Here is a 21,238-nt window from a genome sequence, read left to right as displayed (position 1 = left end):
TCTTCAACATCTTAACATCAAATATTTCAGAGTGGAACAGCATATCTGGCTAAGCATGAGCGCAATTCAATGGAAACTCTGAGCATCAAACAATGAAAAAGATACAAGCTCGTTGGATAAATGACAAAGGTTGCAGAAGGGCAGCCTGCTCAGCTTCAGCTCCAAACATTGTAACATCTGTGTCATCAATAAAAAAAAACCCTATCACAATGATGAAGAACTACAGCAGAATTTACAACAAAGCTCCAGCTCGAGCAGGCAGCTTGCTTACATCAAACCGTCCTGAAGAGTAACAATCTCAAGCTGATCTGCCAGGCCGTTTTTCTCTTGTGTGGTGCTTTGGAGTCATTTTACAAGCTGTGGCTGAATGCCAGACACAGATGTAGTCTGACGCAGTCAGTCAGTGGACAAGTCCACAGTAAACAGAGACTCTAGTGTCGCTGAGGCAAGCTTCAACCTGAAACTGGACCTCATATCACAAATGCACATAGTATGGAACTGTGGACAATGTATCACAAGACTTGGCAACAACCTATAAACATCCAACTGCAATAATAGAGTGGGGCTGCGTTGGGTAGACAGTTTTAGGAAGTGTTAGGTGTGTCAATTAGACCTAACCTGAGTCAGCTGTTCAAAATATGTGTGCAAATGGCAATCACAGAGCATCTGCTAAATATAACAAGTCTGATTATTATATTTTATACTTTCTGTTTACAGCGAACCCTCTGTGTATCATAATATTTGGCACGCAGCACACATTAGAAAGACGCCACAGCCGTGTTGAATAAAAAGGCCGACGTGTAATACTAGGCCGCAAAGATGAAGCGGCGGTTTGAAACACGAGGCCATCACGGTGTGAAATAGGTTCCACCACGCAATTACACCTCAGCGAGTAGAAAGCACTTCAAAATAAGACAATATGGCATATTTTTATATTTTAGCACCCTGTTTAACTCATACTGAATTTCACAACTGTTTATAACTGGAGCAACTCCTAACATCTTTTATGTTAGCACTTAAAAGGCAGATGAAGACAAGCAGTAAGCCTGAGTACAATGTGTTCTAACTAGAACTCTAGCAGGGCCATAGTGAGCTGGCAGGCCCGCCATGAAACAAAAACCACATGTGAGCCAGAGTTACATTATTCTAAAGATCAGCATCACTTTAGAGGTGCTGCATGTTCAAACTGCAAACTGATGTCATACGTGTACTCCAAGGAAAGCTAGAAGGTTGTACAGTTAACTCCCAGGGTGTAATTCTAAACCATACAACCTACTACCTCAACCCGGATGCACACATTTTCAACTAGGGTTCCTCTCGTCTATGTACTGAATAAAGTCATCCTCAAGCCAAACTGTGTCTCATCACTATCACCACATTTCAGGTTTACGCTTGGAGAAAGATTGAATATTAATATATGGAGCAGTTTAAAACCTAAATTATTAAAGAAAAAAAAAGGTTCAAGCACGACGATCGCACCACAATGACAAAGACCCACAGAGGCGAGCTTGTGCTGTCAGATTCGCCACAAGATCGGATCTACGGGTTTGTGCCAAATGGTTATGGCCAAAGTAGCAAAATAATTCAATAAAGGACTAATACTGCCTCGCAGCTATAGCAACACAGGTGTAAAAAAGCAGGACGCGTGTGCTGAACACTGGCGTTCATGCAGATCACGGCAGTGCCAGTGAATACACCGCAGCTAGCAGCAAGACATTCGCCCCACACGATCAAAGTTCATCAAACAGATGGTGACAGCATTGTGGTAACTTACCCATCGTGGCTGCATCTTGCTCTGAGGATGGGTCGCTGGGCCAGTGGGTTCTCTAGGGTGGCCATTTATTTATCTAAAAACAGGAAAAGAGAATTGCTTTTAAATACCACACAATGCTTTGCATCTGCCAGGACCTGCAGCTTAATGCTACGATTCACTTTTAACAATGACTCTTATCGTTGTGAGAAAAGAAAAAAAAAGGTTCACAGTTACATGTCAGTAACTGTTCTGACAACATCACATCCACACGGGAAAGAAGAAAAACACAAACACAAATGTGTGTATATCGGTAAGTTTCTGTGCCTCAGTTTGGGAGTGTCATATGTCTCTGCAGTTCCCAGCTACAAAATTAAATCCATAATAATAACAATCTGCTGTGGACTTGTATCCCAAACTAGCCCACAGAATTGCCAGAGCGGTCCTCCTCCTGGCCAACAGCAATGTGGCTGTGGTGAGAGCTTAGCTCAACTTAGTCAAGACCGCAGATAGCAGAGAGCAGAGAGCAGAGCCTGAGAGGGATGCCAGTGTAATCAAGCATGCCACGGTCAGCTACCATTAACTGTGCCAGTGCCACAGAGCCACAAACAACAGAATATTCCTACGGCCGCAGTGCGACAAAGGAAAACCTGGAATAAGAGAACAGAAAATGCCACTTACCTACGTCTCTACTATTCTGTCAGACTTTATGTTTCTATCTTTCTGTATCCACACTTTCTACTTGGGTGTGAGCTATGCGCAGTGGGTGCTAGGACCATTGGTTTATTACTTTGCTAAATGGAGGAATGATGAAAAGACCGAGGCACACTTCTAAACTGAGCTCACTGAAATCACGGCTTCAGTTCAGCGATGTGCTGTCCGCCATTTTCTCCGAAACAAAGTAGAAGAGAAAAAAATTGTATAAAAATGATTTGCTGGCATCATTATTCAAAGTTTTCCCCTTTTCTCCCTCCGTGTGTGAGTCTCTCTCTCCCTCTGCCTCGCCTGGCACCATCACAAAACCTTGGCTGGAAAGATCACATGATTTCCTACCAGAAAGCCACAGCATTCCCAGTTAGTATTCTGCTGACACTGTAAAGACATCTTTTGTCTAAATCAACGCGTGGCCTGCCCCCTCCCAAAATCTCGCACCTTCTGGGAGGGGGTGGGGGGGTTAGGCAGTGTAAAGGGCGGTGTTAGAAGCCATAGCAACCTCTACCTGGCAGGCTGCCCAACACACGAGCACTGCGGGCTAATATGGAGTGGAGCAGGAATGCTTATCGCCTTCCAAAGTCAACTCCATGGGCGTGCTGGTTGCTTAAGATTTCAGTGCTGATGCCAGATTTTTTCTTTTTCTTGACAAAGTAAATAAAATCGTCTAGATACATGACAAACTGACGACACGCTCACACTGCACCTCCTGATTGAAATAAAGTTCACATGCTTCTGTTTTAAAATGCTATTCATCAAAATCATGTGAGCTCTTTCAGTAAACACAAACACTGGATCAAATTCGTCACACATCAAATAAAACACTTTATGTGGCTTTGCTGGAAAGTATTAAAAAACATAAAAAAGGACACTCGGTAGTATAAGGAATCTTCTGCAAACTTCTGCAATGATTCTTTCAAGCAGACGAGACGAGCTCTGTCTTACACGCTGGGATATAGTGTATCAATCGCTCATGCATCATCAGCAGCGTGTTTTCCTGTGCCGCACACTTCTGCAGTTTAGCCAGAAAAGTAGCCAAGCACAGTCAGGTGGTTTGTTACCGTAACACAAGCATATGTCATAGACCTGTGACTCACTAAAGAGAAAGGTATCCGCCAGAGACCACACTACAGTTCTGTGCTGAGAGCATCTCACACGCCGGCCTCCTCACTCAGCTTAACGCCAGACTGTTGAGCATCTGCCTTACTTGCTCAGCTCTGACTTCAAGGAAACGATCAGTGTAGCAATGACTCCCGACCTCTGTATTTTCAATCACCGCGTTACTTTAATTTAACACAAAATGTGGAGAAATACTTCACATTTTGCACATAATCTAAAACCTTCGTTTCCACAGTGTAGCAGTCATTCAAAGAAAAGTTCACCAGTATGGATGGATAAGACAGTAAGATGCAGCGGCAACATATAAAATATTTCTGTGCATATCTTAGCCTTTATTTAAATTATATGATGCTCATTTTCATAGTGGATTAGGACATCGTTTGAAGTTATAACTGTAGACCTGCTGCAAGAAAGGACAATTTCAAACTGGCATTAAAATAAAGAAGAAAAACAGAATCAAATTTAGAGAAGACAGCGTGATAAGAACACAGGTGGAGGAGAGGCACAAAACATTTGCAGATGCATGCAAATAAAAACACAAAACAAGAAATGATCTGTTTTTTTAATGTTACCCATTTCATATTCTCGTGACAAATGAGACCAAGTCAGAAACACCGCACTGACACGACGGTACAGAATAAACGTTGAGCAAACACTTCGATCAGGCTCCAACCGATAGATCAACATCAAAGATGCCGGCGTAATGGGATTGTAATGCCAGTAAGCAGTCTGTTCTGAGCTGAAGATTAATGTGTGTTTCCCCCCATTATTTGTCATCAAGAGCAGCCTGTAGCAAACAACTCACCTTCACTTGATTAAATCCCTGGAAACAGAAAGAAGAAGGACAGCAGCGTGCTACACCTGTTGTCTAACTTGTGCAACGCTATCATCAGAATCTAATGTGGTTACATTTATTAAATCGTGTGCAGTCAACACCTCGCTGGTGCAAAACAAGCACACAAACGTCGACACTTCTCTGTCGACAATTCAGACTGTTCACTTAGATCTGACGGTGCTATTTACTGATAGGAAAAGGCGGCATCCTAATGTTCTTCTTGGAGAAACTGCTGTGTGCCGTTTTCATCTTTCCCCATAATTAGGTCATCTTTATTAACCACCACACAATATCCATTTCACAACTCTCTCACACATACTATGTTGTGGAAAGGGAAAAATAAGTGCACAGGTCTGCATAGCTACGAGACAGCTAGCTCTGCGATGTAGAAGAAAATGGCCATGCGGCCACCTGAGCGCCTCATCTGATACGTCAGCCACGCTCAGCCAAAACATTCCCCCAATGAGGGGGTCAGTTCATGTCCTGAAAGGCAGAAGGCCAGGGTCAAAGTTCAAATGAGAACCAGAGGGGTGGGGGTTTGAAGGACTTCCCTTGGGTATGGAACGTACCATTATGAACCAGACAGGGGTGGAAAAAATCAACACTGTCATCGACAATGCAATAAAGTCAGCGGGGGAGGAAACGACATGATTTACATGTGCGAGGATATAAGAAAGGCTGAGAAAAGCTAGTGTTTGTTTTTATCGAATGGCCTGTTATACACTGATGGGAACCCTGTTATACTGTGAAGGCAACATACATCTGTGTAGGTACACAAACACTATATCAGTGGTTATGACGACCAAACCAGACTCCACCTGAGACATCCTTTTGTGAAGGAAAAAATAAGCATTACATCTTTATAAGCCTGAAAATGTAAAAGCTGTGTTAAGCAGCTATTCATTTAGAAACGTGGCATTTTCAAAGTGTATAAAACACTATACGTTTTGTTATCTTTACCAAAACTTTGCATACTGGCAGCCAAAACTAAGCAGGAAGATAATTTGTGCTACTTTATTCTCTGCAGGCACACCAGAGACAGGGGGTTATTTTTGGCTCAAAGCTCTTATCTCCATTAATTTAATGTTGCCTCAAGCCGTGACAGAAAAACAGTCAACAGGTTAATCCAGACAGAGTTTGTGCAGTTCGCATTAATGAAACGTACCCATCCAGCCACTTCATTATGAGACTTGATCTTGCCAAGGACAAGAACCCAATACAAAGCCCAAATATTGAAATCTAACATCGTGCATGGAATATTTTTGGATAGCTCTGTTTGCTGAGTGTTTTAGTATACTGGGAAAACACCCTGCACACTATTACTGGCAAAGAAAGCGAACAGAGTCGAGGCAGTACACAGGATTTACTTTTTCTCTGTTTCCCCTGTAGAGAGGCCTCATCTTACTGTGCCCTGCTCTGGCGCCTCTTTCTCAGCGTTCAGCTACAAGGACTGACAAAGGAATAAGATGACTTAAAAAAAAGCCAATTAGCTGATATGAACAAGTGAATTAAAAGCAACACGGTCAGGCGTGTGAAACCTGCTACTGCTGCTACGACACAGGCAAACACATGTATGTGTAAAGAGCAATAAGAAATTCAGCTTAATTAGACAGAAAAGCCAAAAGAAAGAGTCGAGCACATGCTTCTGAGCATTGGGGCTTAACATAGCAGTTGCTCACAAACATGGGCTAACCTGTTTGGGATTACAGAAATACTGCCGTGTTACTATTAACTTAGGGTAATGTTGCTTTAAAAGCTAACGCAGCTTTTCTGTGCAGCCAGCCACGGCAATGACTTTGCCCGACCCACCTGTCTGTTGATCCTACTGCCTAGCACCAGACTAAACACTGAGATTTTCAAAATGGCTTATTGGCTGCAACTGACTAACAGGCAGCCAATCAGTGCGCAAGGAGGCATGGATGGAGGACAAGAATCAGTCAGTGAGAGCAGAGGAGAGAGGAAGAGGCTGTGCAGAGACAACCGAACCTCGTACAAACTCAAGAGGGGAAAAGAACGCAAAGGCAGAAGAAAAGCTCGACAAATAAACAGTAAATTCAAAGTTACTCTGTGACAGAGATATGAGTGGGGGTTTTTTGGGGTTTTTTTTGCTGCAGTATCAAATGTTGATGCAGAACAATAATAAAGTAAAAGGGCATTTGTTTTCTGAATGGCACTGAATTGATTACCTGGCTTCAGACAAGGCTGCTATCAGACCCTGCGTTTACCATCGCTAACAGGGATCAATAGCTAATGAATTCCAAACGGCCAAGTTTCAGAAGCATAAACGTATCCTACACGACTGCATAAAGTAACCTCTACGGATCAATGAATATGACATCACGCGCAGCCGGAGGAATGCATCTTTTTAATCGACCTGAGGGTTCTCAAATTAATTCAAACGACAATTAAAATGGATCGGACTGCGTGGCACCTTCGTCCTGGAATCTCACAGAAGGTTTTTATTGTGCGTTTGGCTCCCCTCACGGCCCGCCCCCGTGCTTTAATTACCGCTGTCTCCTATCAGGCTGCTCAGATGGTAAAAACAATAGAGACACGAAAGGCTCGGGTTACCATTTACATACTGATGGAAAGAGCACTAAGCAAACGTGTTGTCATTCAAAGAAATACACTAATGTTTGAACCCTAATGGTCTAATCACTGATGAGCTGGTGAACATTTATGTGATTTGTCACAGATGTTGATGTCTATTAAAAATCCGGTTCAAAAAATCCAATCAGTTTTTAAAATACAGCCACCTTTTAAAATATGATTCACACAGTGTGAACAGCTTTAAAATGATTAACTTGTACTTCAGTACATTCTCTGATCATTACAGGCTTTTCAGAACATTTTAACATCGCGTCATTCATGTTGTCGTTCACTAGAAAGACGCTGTGTGCTATGATCTATGTGCTCAACATTAAAAAGCAAAGGAACATTTATATGTAGGTGCATTACTGCTACTAAGGGAAATTATCAGGCACAACATCGGTGCAGGTGAGCTATAACTGAAAGGACTCGTAAACAAAATATCCAAAACACTTCACCCTGAAGGAGACACAAAGGGCGACACTGCTATTGTTTATTAGTTTAAGTTTGAGGTTGGTACATCTCTTACAGAGACCGTTCAGTCCTGTGTTGTAGTTATAGATGCTTCTTTGTGCCACATAATATCATAGAGACAGGTGTGCAAATTTCACAGAACCTCAGAACATTATATGGCACAAATAATTTTGCGCAGGCTTTCTCTAGAGGTGCAGACCGTAATCGACTACTTTAAGGATGACTTCTCATTTAGGAGGCAGAGAAAGCAGTTATCATAATGATACCTTTTCTCTGTGTGTCCTCACCAAATGCTTTCTCCAAGATAATCCCCCTGCACAGCCGCTCATTATCAAAGCAATCGTCTGACAATGGGAAGGAGAACACTGGAAATTACGGGAATTAGTATAGGACTATGGAAAAATGATTGGTGATTCAAGACCTTAATTAGGCCCTTGCAAAACAATCAGACACAATTAGGAGGTACCAGTCAATAAGCCGAAAACTCAAAAGCAAGAGGAGAGGAATTAATATCTGATGATTTTTAAATGGCTATTGGAGCTCAGATGACTTTCACTCACAGTCGGGTACCAGACAGTTGGAAGCCTTCACGGCTCTTATTGTGGCAAATAAAGCCGGGGACTAGCAGGTAAATCAGCAGGTGAATCAGCCCTGCCTTCCAAAGAAAATGACCATTAAGGGGTAATCGAGCAACATCTGAGTGGGTCCGGAAACATGTCGGGAATCTAAAGATGCCCACGGTGCACCTTAAGAGCAGCAAGGTCAAACAGTAGCTTGAAACCGTTACGCTCCAGAAATCCTACGAGAAACAGCCGCGTCCGTTTCTCTGGGTGAATAATTTCAAATGAGCAAACATTACAAGTTTCGGATTGTCATTTCCCCTCTCATAATTAACAACGCTCAAGCAGTTAATTACTTCTTGCCAAATAGAAAATAATGCCCAAAATATTATTATATCACCATATTTCTCATGACAATCCACCACAACAGCAAACGCTTGAGCCTTTGGTTTAAACCAAATTGAGTTTTCAAGATATGTGTGCATAGCGATGCTTGTGCAGTGCAGAACGTGAATACTAAAGTTAGTTAAAATACCTTGAGCCGACAAACAGAACCTCTCCAGATAGTTTGCTCACAATGAAATGTGGCTTACTGACCTAAACTGCTTCATAATCTCACAAAGAAAGTGAAAATCGATGTTTTGAACGAGTGAAACATGGCCGTGCATTTGAAAGACGAGAATTAAATACACATTTTAGCCTGAATCACTGCCTGAAAACAAAAAGATCTTTTACCAGTGAAAAACCACATCTGTGCAGGCTCTAATCAAAGAAAATAAAGCTGCCACAATTTATCTTTTTTAACAGAATGCAGTTGCTCATTCAGACAGAAAAGGCTATGCTATTAGAAAAAAGTCAGACTGTAACTGGCCAAGTATAACACGCAAAAGATATACTGCAAACATCAGTGGAACTGACATCTGTAACGCTGTATTATGAACTGGATTTATTCTGCTTGGCCTCTATGATCTCCAGCACGCAACCAGATCCTTACAGCACATGTTGCCCTACAATAGACTGCATGATGCTTCCATATATGTGTGCTAGATCAGGGCTTACAGCATGAAATCACATGCAGCTGGTCAAGACAATAAAGACAGGCATCTGTCCAAAGTTCATGTCCATCCACTGGGAATCAAAGCATTTGTCTTTAATTATCATTTTTCATTGACAACTTGGACAAAAGCGTGAGGTGTGCTGACACAGCCTGGAGGTGTGTGTGTGTGTGTGTGTGTGTGTGTGTGTGTGTGTGTGTGTGTGTGTGTGTGTGTGTGAGAGTTGGTGGAGGAAATTCTGCCGAGACCAGCTGAAAACACGTGGCTCCTCTCACCCCAGAGCCATGTCGACTTACAGGGTGCATGTCAGTCATCTGTGATTGCAGAGCAGAGCAAACGGGATGGGACAGCATGAGGATTATAAGGCAGCCTGGTGTTTCCACTGGGGTCTCCCCTGCTGGGTTACATGGTCCCAGCTCCCTTTGTCTGCTGTTAACCCGTTAAATCCCGCGGAAGAGCCCATTCACAAATGTGTCACACACCCCGGGGGTGCATTTTGTGCGGAATAATGATCTTAAAGGGGTTATACGGCATTGTCACTGATTCCAACTTACCCGTTAACCCCCCCACAGCACACATGCATACTTCCATTTGTTTCCTGGCGTGTTTGTGGTTTTAATTATTGTCAACTCTTAAGCTCTTAACACCACCTTCAAACAACATTCCTTAAGAGGATGTTCCACTGTAGTCAATCATCAGCAACAGTTACTGGTGAAACACAGCCGCTCTCTACAAACGCACCTAAAAGGGATTTTGACCACTGCATTTTCTGAGCACCCTTTAAACTCGTTCTTTTCTATTCGAAACTAGAGTGCAATATTTTAACAATACAGACACAGCAGCCCTCCCCTGCCGTTGTGCCGAGCATACTTTGCAGCTAACTGTGTTTGCGTTATATGTTGCGGGTTCACTGAGAGAAAGTGTAATTACACTGCAGTAATGCCCTCCATGATTAATGATGTGGGCCTCTGAAACCAAACCATCAGGCCAATGGCAAATTACCACTATAAAAATAAACCATGATGTGAACAGGTCAGCCAGGCCGGAGCACAAAATGTCTTAGTGTGTATTTATATATAGGGTATGAGCGAATAGGGAACGAGCTCTAGTAACCCAATTAGTGTTGGTCCAGTGTCAGAGCCCAGCTCTAGCAATGCTCCGCGGCTCTGCAGTCACACAGAAAAATGTATTTTCTTGAACTTTTTGAATTTAGATGAGACATTTTTGAGAGGCAGAGATGAGCTCGCACGTATGCAATTAGAGGGAGAAAAAAACAGCTGGAACATCACTTCTTGTTGGATGAAGTGCTTAGCTGGACCGATCGGGTCGAGAGCTTGAAAAAGAAAAAAAGGGAGAGAAAGAAACAACCATTTCTTTTTAATTGCTGTCGACGCTGTCACATCATCGCTGCTCCGCTAGGGCACGTCTTCCAAATGAATATGGAATATACAACCGGATGACCTAATCCTTATGGCGCAAACCCCTTTCCAGAAATAACCCAACTTTGGCTAAATCTCAAGAGCACATGCACCTATACTCCCAAAGGCTCTCTGTAGTCAAGTTCACATTTCTTGTCTAACACTGACTACGCTGCTCAGCACATAAACACATCTGATTAGTCCTCCACAGCCTCCTCCACTACCCAACAACTCCTCCCTTCCCACTTCTCAGATGGAGAGCACTTGACTCTTGCCTAAATTGAACTCTTATGCACTCTACTTTTTTGTAGTTTAACTGAAATGGAGTATTTCATTGAGAGCAAAGCACTTGGACTAACACCAACCAAGGATTCTTGTGGTTATCAGTTGACATTTGGAAATGACTGAACTGGTGTCATAAATACAACAATATGGCAAATATTTACCCATGTGCAAAGACACTTGTCAAATTAATTTTCTATATCTATTGAAGTCCCTGCCACAAGTAAAACCACTACCAATAAAAACTGTGGGAGAAAGAAAAAAATCATCCTGCTGGTAATCACAAAGCCTAAGGACACCATCTTTTTGCTCCTTTGCCGAAAGCTGCAATCGGATCACGGAAGTGAATCCTTGAGCGGTGAATAAAGAGCTACCTGTCCGGACATCACGCTACACCCATCATTATCTCAGCTGTGGCAGTGATTTTTGTTTTCGATGATTCATTCGTGAGGTCTGAAATGGAGTTTCACACCTGTCAGCACATCCTTAAGTGGCTTCTGTATAAATTCCAGCATCCACACATTAAATGAAATGAACAAAACACAACCTTTCAGTGCAGATAATCCATCTAAGTTTATTGCACATTCAAACACATAATTAATGAGCCATTAAGTGCACAGACGTGGGCCTTTTTTTTCTTTTTAAGAGTATTAAATTGAAGTGTGCATGCATCTTAGCATCAATCAGATGGAAGGCTGACAAACAGCCCCATTCTTTTTTAATAACAATAAATCAAAGCCTGCACATGGCTGTCTCTCTGAGACAGAGATGATCAAAAGCAGAGGGTGAGATGGCCAAACATCATGTCTAATGTCTCAACAAACTGAGGATCAACTGTTTCCAATTAGGATTACAAAGACATATGAAAAAAAAAAAACTGAACCCATCCACCCTGCTCTCCTTTGCACACATACAAAGAAAAATAACAATATACAAAGCATGTTTGTTGTGTTTAAAAGCTCTAAATTTAAACACTGAATCAGTTTCTGCGGGTCTCAGTTTGTCCCTTTTTTCCACTGCTAAACAAGATGTGAGTCAAATGCTCGCAATCGTACAAAGCTCCGTGCACCGTGCTCTGTGTTAGTTTTAATTTCTCATTTCTTTCACTGCCGTTTAATCCAGTCACATCAGCTCCCCGAGCAGGTGAAGTCAGCCAAAGACTTTCCCACGGTCTGAGAGCAAATCCAACGCCCCGAGCCCTTCCTGAGGGCCGGCCATCTGTTCATTCTGTTTGGAGTGTTTTAAGGGGTAAAGCGTCAGCTGCATGACCAAATTCAACGTTCCAACACAGCCCGCCTTCGTGAAGAAAAGCCCAAAGCATCCATTCAACTCGGCACACACGCACGCGTGCACACGAGCACACAGACACGCACACACAGCTTGTGCCCAAACACAAACAAATCAACAAATAAACAGACAGATGTGACTCCTCACATTTGACTGGTTTGCAATCCAAAACCATCACACACACGTTGTGCTAAAGTAACAAATATGCACATTTCACTAGAGCTGATTTGAATTTGAAATCACTGGCAAAAAAAAAAAAAAGAAAGGAAAAAAAAAGAAAGAAATGAAAACGTCTTTCCTGCGGAAGAAATTTAAAAAAGGTTATTTTGTTTCCATTTTTCTGCTGCTTTGGGAGAATCCTCATTAAGATATCGGACCATATAAACCTTGACCTTTGCTCCCTCTGAGGATAAATCATTTGTGCCACGAACTTGTACAAAACCACATCATTTCACCACCAAAGCCGCTAAAAACACACATCGGGCGCATTTGTGAAAATCACTGCAGCTCGCGGGAAAAAAACAAACACCTTACTTTGAATTAGGATTTCAATCATGTGACGCATTTCTTTCTTTTCCAAGCACATGCTGCCACCCCCATCCCAAAGGCCCCCCCACACACTCTTTTTGCACCCCTCAAACAGACGTGCTATCATTTTATTTCCACACTGAAAGAGCGACTCTGCCGCTGGTGGATGTGGTCCTCGCCCCGGCCTGACGCATTTTTAAAATGCGTGACATTGCCTCTGTGGGAGCATGAGAACGGAGCTTCCTCAATTGTAGGGTCCCCATACCCGGCCTGTAACCATGGAAGCAGATGCCTGCCCTCCCGGCCCTCCTTACCTCCTGTCGATCGCGAGCTGTGAGCTGCTTCGGCAGTGAAAAGAGGCTGTGCCTGCCTTTCTCCTCGCTCTGACCGAACTTGCCCCACTCCTCAAAAGGAGCCATTGAACAGGTCACTGGTCTAGACTTGTTTGCACGGTCCAGAGAGCAGCCTTGATGTAACCCTTGCTCTCCCCTCTCTCTCTTTCTCTCTCTGTTTGCCACACCAGCCGCCCAGCGACTGCAGACTGTGGAGGGGCGGCAGGGAGAGGTGGGTGGGTGGGGGGGGGACACTGGAGACGTGGATTTGAAAAGGAGCCTGTCCGATTTTGCCATTGTGCCTTTTCATTCATCGATCGAATGAATATCGAACCTTCTGTCCCCGCGTGTGTGAAACGGATAGCTTAGCCAGCATTTTTTTCCCCTCTCTTCTCAGGTTTGTGTTGTGGGCCCAGAGCTGTGATTCCTTTTCTTAATACTTGTAAGAATATCTATCTATCTATCCTTATAATTATATATATATATATATATATTTTTTTTTTTTTTTGCAAAGAAAATGTCATCTTTAACAGTTGTTGCCAAGTTTATTCCTGATGTGGTCTGGTATTTTGCTAAAGTGATGAATGCAGAAAAGAGCTGAGTTGCTTTCTTCACCCCTCACTGATCACTGGATGATCCAACATGCTTGATTTCTATAGTATTCTCTAGTATTATATTTATATTAGCGTGCTATGATTACAAATGAATTTTTAGTTATTAATTAATTAAACTTCTGCAAAAAAAACCTGTCTAAAAATAAAAAAAACAAAAAGGAAAATTGGTTGAATCGAAAAAATCTGCAACTAAAATTTATAAATAGACATAAAGCACTTAAATATTAATTGTTTAATGCAATTGCAACATTTGTAAAACAAATGTAAACTATTTACATGAATGACTCCAGTCATATGTAAAGGAACAAAACAACTATACAAAATAGAAAATTGAAAAAATATGAACTGCTCAGTTATATTCTGAGGAATTAGCTGTACGTACAAAATAAATAAATTAAGTAACACATACATTACTGCATTACTTGGCTCATTATTAGACCCAATGACAATATGATTTCAAGTCAAAACCACTCGACCTGTCAAGTCCTGGTAATTAATTAAATACAATCATTATGTGAAGGCAGCTAAAACGATGTGCTTTTATTAACGTCAAGTGTGTGTGTGTGTGTGTGTGTGTGTGTGTGTGTGTGTGTGTGTGTGTGTGTGTGTGTGTGTGTGTGTGTGTGTGTGTGTGTGTGTGTGTGTGTTTACATATTGAACTGCTGCAGTAAATGGTTATGGATGAGCATATGTGCACTTGACTGGGCCAAAGAGAGAAGGCAGTGAGAGGCTTGATGACAGTAAAAGGTGGCACGATCAGTGTCAACATATCAGCATTGTACAGTCATATAAGGTGATTGTTGTGATTCATAAAGAAAAACTCATTTTGTTATTTCACATATGGATTTATGGTTTTATTTGATTATTTTTTATTTTGAAAGTAGAAAAGTAATTGTTAGATTTTTTTTTATCTCATGTACTTATTTTACAATAATTTATTTTTGATTTAACATTATTAATAAGTGGTTTGAATTTATTTAATTGTGTTAACATCTTTTTTTTAAATATTTTAAATGTTTAAAAACAATACTTAAAAACAGTTAATGCTAAAAGAATTTTTCTAACTGCATTTAATTGGATAAAACATGTTACAAAAATTAAGTGCAGAAATGTACCACTTCGCATTGAATTTAAAAAGCAAAAGGTTCAGAGAGGAGCAGTTATAGACTACACGCTCCATGTGACAAGTTGCTATGTAGGGGCCAATCAAAGGGGGCGATGGGGGGAACAAAACAGGGCAGAAAATGAGCAAATTCAAAGGCAGGGGAAGCAAAGCAAAAGAAGCAGTGAAGTAAGGACGCAAAGGCATTGTGTTCGCACAACAATTGAGGCTGATCCCACAGCGACTACCGGGCCTTCCTCCGAAAATACCGCTGCTGCCAGAGCCCACATCCTAACAGCACAGAACCAGAGCAGCTGGAGGTCTCGCCCTGCTTGAAGAAAAATCTGCTTTCATGTGAAATTAAATGTTATAATTAAACAGACAAAAAAAAAGCAGTTTGCCAGCTGATTGCAAACAGTGCATCTCCTCTGTAGTCTGGGTTTCTATGATTAAAACTCAGTTCCAGTTTATGTTGTGACAAAAAATTAAACTAACAAGAATAACTCTTAAAATGTTGATTGAAACAAATAATAGCTGCTAACTGCGTGATAAACATCTCACTACAGATACAATGTTATAATTTCAAAATTATTAAATTGCTTTAAAAAAATTATAATTTATTTTCAATCTTATTTAGGAAACATTTTAAAAAATTACAAAAGAGTAAAATATGCAACATAAATTCATTTTCATTTAATTGTTTTTTACATTAAACATAATCTGAAAGGGAAGATAAACTAGATAAATAACATGAGACAAGGCCTGAAAATAAAAAGGACATTATTCATCCTGGATATGAAACCAAAAAAAAGGCTGCATGTAAAAAACAGAGCTGACTGATGTTAGCAGGAACAATGGCAGAGATGGGACCATGGGGTGGAGGGGAGGGGATTCTTCACTGAACCTTTATACGACACAGTGACGGGGACAAGTCGGCCAAATCTGCCACAAAGACAAGCTCAACATTCCCGTCTCATGTTACGCACTCACACGATCCAATCTTTAAAAAGACACAACAGAATTATGAAACAATGTGAAAATAAATACGTCAGGGAAGCCTTTTACATATTTTTCCTTCAAGTTAAAATATTTTTTGAATTCTTTAAATCAATTATTTCTGGAATGTGTGTCAAAATACCCCATGATGAAATAAAAACAGAAAAACATCTTTTATTCCTTTTGATCAAGTGTGTGTGTGTGTGTGTGTGTGTGTGTGTGTGTGTGTGTGTGTGTGTGTGTGTGTGTGTGTGTGTGTGTGTGTGTGTGTGTGTGTGTTTCTTCTCTATCATCTGAAACTATCCTCTCCTCTCTAATGGATCCAAAAGCAAATAATTTTTCCACTGTTCATACTAGAACAACTGGCAGTAAATGAGACAATAAATAAATGCGTTTGATTTCTCTGCACCACACATTTACCAGCACACACTCAACCAAACAGCAGCTTTGGCAGATGTTTCCTGGAACACACAGGTAAACCAGCAACCCACCATCACCATCGTCCTGCCTGGAATCGGTGGCAGCTGAATGCCAGAGTGCTGCTCCACCACGTCTGCTCTCACAGCTCATGATGAGGCAGCAGAGCTAACCAAACAACCAAAAACCCCTCGATCGCTGAGTGACCCTGTCAGATATTCCTGTAAGAGATTGTGACTGCAGCTTACATATCTAAAAAAAAACTACCATTCACTTTAATGTCAGCTGTGCACAGGAGAACAGAAGCAATGAGGATTACCACTGTCATAAATTAAAGGTGGACTGAGGGAAATATCATATTATCTTGTGTGCTAGCTAATGCTATTCTTTTAGGGTTGTCAAGGGGAGAAACGTGACCAATTCCTAGGCACTAAAATATCAGGTGATGGCAAAAACTTTAATAATTAACTTACAGAGAAACAAACAATAACACAAAGATTACACTGGATTCTATATAAACTGTAATAATATAACTTTAGAGAACAGTTACCACCTCAAATCTAGATTCTATCCAAAAGAAAGTGCAAACTCTGAACCGACTTCAGATGTGTTGTCCCTTCTCAGGGCCGCAAAGTCTCCCTCCCTCAGGTCAAGCCCATAGGCTGTTACACAAAGCAGAGGGCATCATAATCTCCTCACCCCCCAGCAGTCAGTCCTGCTCAAAACCTACAACACTAAGCAGATCCACAACATTTTCACTCTGTCATCTATCTCACATTGTTTCACTACATTTTCACTGTGGGAGGGAAAAACAAACAAACTCACATTTCTTTTGTTTTTTAATGAATCAATCACTTTATTAATTGGGTGATTAAGTTAAAAATGTGCAGCAATTCGCTGGGCATGTCTGTAGGTCCCAGCTATGATCATCGTATATGAAAGGCAGCTGCTGCATTTGTCACAGAGAGGCTGGGTCTAACCTCCACTGTCACCAAAGTCAAACACTAAGCTTTCCAAGGTGCTTTAGAAGGTGGACTGGAACAAAGGGCCCCTCACCACAACCACTACCCAAAGCACTATTTAATTAGGTGTGCAGCAACAAATCCTCCCTATTCAGTGGCTGGACACTTGTGGTATTGGAGTGTAGTGTATCGGTGGTGAAAGCCCCATAACACTAGAGGAGTGTCCCCTCCCTCACAAAGACACACACTAATTCACTAATGCCTGTGTGTTAACAAGCCCATCGTCTGCTCCTCTAACTCTTTGTCTCTGAATGGGTGCTAATGGAGAGACAAAACAGCACGCACACACACTGAGGCCCTCCTTCAACACATTGCTCTTTTAACAGACAGAGGCTGGACCTTGGTGTTAAAGCGGACATGCCATGCTTCAGCAGGCAAAATATTTAACTCTGCCTAAATTTAACCATAAACTCGGAAAACAGAACAAAACGGCCACCAGGGAGAAAGCGAAGATAATCTAGCAGATGAAATGCACAGCAGCAGAACAAATACTTTCATGAAGGAAATTTAATAGCAAAAAAAGTTTAATTTCAGGTTAAATATTAAGCACAAAATTTTTTTAAATAAATGTTATTAATTTATCTTAAAATAGGTGCTGAATACTTGTGAAAAAATCTTTTAATATCCTAATAAAACCGAGTAAGAACAATGAATCGGTTCTTTCTACTTTATCTACTTGATTTTATTTTTTTAAATGTCTATGTTATTGAAATAAGCCTAATTGCAGTTATCATATTTTAGAAACATTATTTTAAAAAAGAGAGAGACGATGCATTACTAAATGAATTAAAACTCTACAGCCACGCTTTCAGGGACTGTCTAGTTTGATAAAAGACAAAGTAACTCAGACCAGGGTTGAATATGGGTGGTGGGCTCTAATTCTTGAGCACAAAACCAGCATATCCACCGAGACAAATCTTGTTTGATGGATTCCTGCTGCTAGATCCAACTGCAATAGTTCGGTCTGGGAGGCCCATTGTACCAGACGTGCCCGGGAAGGAAACACACTCAAAATTTATTAGAAACGGGACTCCTCACATACAATATTAATTCACAGACAGCGTAGAAAAAGCATATTACCTTAATCCAACCGATGCCTGTGCATTTTCTCAGGGTTACAGTATTACATAACACAAAACCACAAAAACCTTAAAGCTAAAATTTTCTTTTCTTTTTTTAATGTGAAATATTTTATATTTCACATGGAAAATTATATTTGTGTTTTAACTGCAGCAACTCTAACTCTGCATTTATGTAAACAGACATCTATTTGTCCTGTTTAATTGTAAGATGTAGGGAAATATTGTAATAAAATATTTTAAGCATCTTTCATTGGCCCAAAACTAAATGGAAGCATAAAGTCAAACTTCCTTAATAATGCTAAAGGAGGCCCATCATCATGACATCCGTTTTGCTGGGAAAAAGAGGGTGAGTGAGGATTTAATAAAAAAGAAAAAAAAAAGGATTTGCGAGAAAGGAAGAAAAAAAAAGACGAGCGTATTGCGACACTAACGTCTCCCTGGGATCTGGCGTGGCTGTCTGTATATGTGCAACACAGAGACAGTGACAGAGAATGAGACAGCGTTCTGTCTTCCTAAGTGCTCGAGTGTAACTAATTGTATGAGTACAATTATGAGCATCTGCTTTTTCATCTTTGGTGGAAGCGCGCGTGTGTGGACGAACACGTGTGCGTCGCAGCTGAAAATGTGCTCGGCTCTGCGGTCTTAGAGCAGAGGCTGGGCAGTGCCTTTAAGGCAGCGCTGGGTCAGTCCAAACACACTGGCAGCTATTCATGGCCCAATCAAATTGATGTGAGATTCTGTCCCTCATCTGCCCCTTATTTCCATATGAATGCAGAATATGCTAAAGCAAAAAAAAAGAAAAGAAAAGAGAAATCTACAAGATCCTTGTCCCATGGAGCCACTGCAGGGAAAACAGATTTGCAGGGAGAACTCTACATGCTCCTTTACTGCAGATAACAGGAATCGTGGCATCATAAGCACTTTTAGACAGAACAATAAAAAAGAAAAAACTCCTTTCACACACGCATAAATGCTCTCCTCACACACATTTCAACAAAGCCAAGGTCAATGCTGCAGTCTGTCCTAGCAGCTTATGAATCGAAAACACACATATTCAGAGATGGTCTATCGTGAATGGACACAAACACGTACACAGGCATAAGAACAGATCCACGGAGGCTCCATCCCAGCCCCTCTGTGTTAAAGGCTTCAGCCAGACAAAGGGTTTGTCGTCAAAGACAAACAGCGGGAAGCATGGAAACGGCAATGAACGTGATGTGGAGACGGATGCCTCGGCGCGAAGCCACGTTTGACAAACGGCAGTGGCTTAAAAAGAAAAAGAGGAAAAAATGTGCAGATGTGCATACCCTGGATGTCCCGTGTTCCCTCTCTGCTACCTGGCAGGCACAGGTAAAGGCAGCTGTGGGAAGAGAACACCATCACGTGTTTGTACGTATGTTTCAGACAGACGTCGGTCTCCTAACACACACCAGACAATGTCACACACTCCTATTGTTCCACTCCACCGCTTGGCCCGAGACAAACCCCAGTCCTGTCTAGCTGTTTAAAGGTGGGCTCAAGCTCAAAGCGAGGAGGCCATCTATTACCAGGAGGGATGAGGGGAGGGGAGTCAGAGACCCCCAAATAGAAGGTGGGGTGGGGTGTGTGTGTGTGTGTGTGGGAGTGGGGGTGTCTCAGTTGGCAAGGTTCTTAACTGCAGATGAGCACAGGAGCTCAAAACCTGCCACCTCATTCTGACGAGCAGACGATGGAGTGCCGCATGCAGCAGTCGGTCTGAAAAAGCTGTTTTTGCCTGAAAAAATCCAAAAATATAGAAAATCTGAACTTTCTCTGGGAGTTGGCTGCTGAGTCAGGGAATGAAGATGAAGCGAACAGACTAAACCAGAAATTTAACATCATCAGAATAAATGTCACAAAGCCTTTCAGACACATTTCTTGAGGTAAAATGCCTAATAGTGCAGAAAATTAAAGTAATCCTCACAACATTTAGGGCAATTTAGAAGATATTACAGGGTTTGTCCAGGCTCAGAAATGGGCCTTTGGGGCGCGAGTACAAATATACTAACAAACATATATGACTGGGGCAATGAGCTGTGTTGGCTCACTTATTTATAAGGCAATGCATTTCCTGTTATTTCTGGATATATAAAACAAAAATATATTTGTTAAGTAAATAAAAATACGCACACAAAAAAATACTAGTACTTTAACTCTGGTTTTCCTTTGCAGGAAGGCCGTGGTTTTTCTTTTTTGTTTTTCTAAAACAAAAATACAACCATTTATATGACAGAATAATAAACACCTAACATGTGCAGTATATTTGGCTTTATTCTTTAATTTAACTACAATTCCAATTGAAAAGATTTGATTTTATCTTTATGTTGTCATTTTTTATTTCAAGCATTAATGCAGCAAAAGTGCTATTTTTAAAGAAGATGTTTCTGTCTAATCATATTTTTGTAAGTTTAGGGAAAATATTTACGTAAATGTGAAAGAAAAGAAGGTTTGCCCATGCTGCTGTTTTGGAGTTGGCTCATTGTTCTGGCAATGTGAAAACGCTCAGCTGTATGATGTTTCAAGCGAACATGGCAAGGTTTAGAAAATAGGCTTTGTTTATGCGTGACATTACAGCAGTGATTTCTTTTCCATGCACACATCAGTCCGGTCTGGTTACCATCAGCCCAGCATCAGCCACCTGTGCTCAGGCTCTCCTGTATTTACGTTGTGATAATCACAAAGCGGGATCTCGACCAGATTGTGTGTTTTATCTACAAAGAGTGCCTCCTCGCTCTGGGTCGCAAAGCGTCACAGGACACTCGAACAGATTAAAAACACGGACTGTTGGTACAAGATTTCGAATCATCGTGTCAAAGCAGAATCAGAGGAAAAAGCAGAAACCAGAGTTTTTGGAGCAGGCAGGAACTTTCTGGCAGCGTCCCACAGGGCTGTTCTGCTCTCGACTAAGTCATAGTGTGCGACTCTCTCCAGCAGCTCTGCCAGCTACACAAACAGTGAGAGAGAGCATGACATCACCCCTCTATCATCCACAAGACACACTCAAGGCTCACAGTTCAGCAGGTTCAAATGCTCGATGCAGATGGAAG

At 41.4% G+C, this 21,238-nt stretch overlaps 1 long non-coding RNA gene across 1 annotated transcript in view; it reads right to left on the bottom strand.

Moving 5' to 3' along the window:
- LOC147320036 (uncharacterized) overlaps positions 1-21,238 on the bottom strand; it is a 45,229-nt gene that overhangs the window by 12,642 nt on the left and 11,349 nt on the right. Inside the window, exon 2 of the long non-coding RNA XR_015131197.1 lies at positions 1,775-1,847. This is a non-coding gene — a long non-coding RNA (uncharacterized LOC147320036). The remainder of the gene's footprint in view (positions 1-1,774; positions 1,848-21,238) is intronic.

Source organism: Aulonocara sp. 'chitande type north' Nkhata Bay, linkage group LG10, assembly GCF_057382095.1.
Source record: "Aulonocara sp. 'chitande type north' Nkhata Bay isolate Kocher_YH1m ecotype deep benthic linkage group LG10, A_spYH_male_GT1.1, whole genome shotgun sequence".
Classification (NCBI taxonomy): Eukaryota; Metazoa; Chordata; class Actinopteri; order Cichliformes; family Cichlidae; genus Aulonocara; species Aulonocara sp. 'chitande type north' Nkhata Bay.
This window is presented reverse-complemented; position numbering and strand designations above follow the sequence as displayed.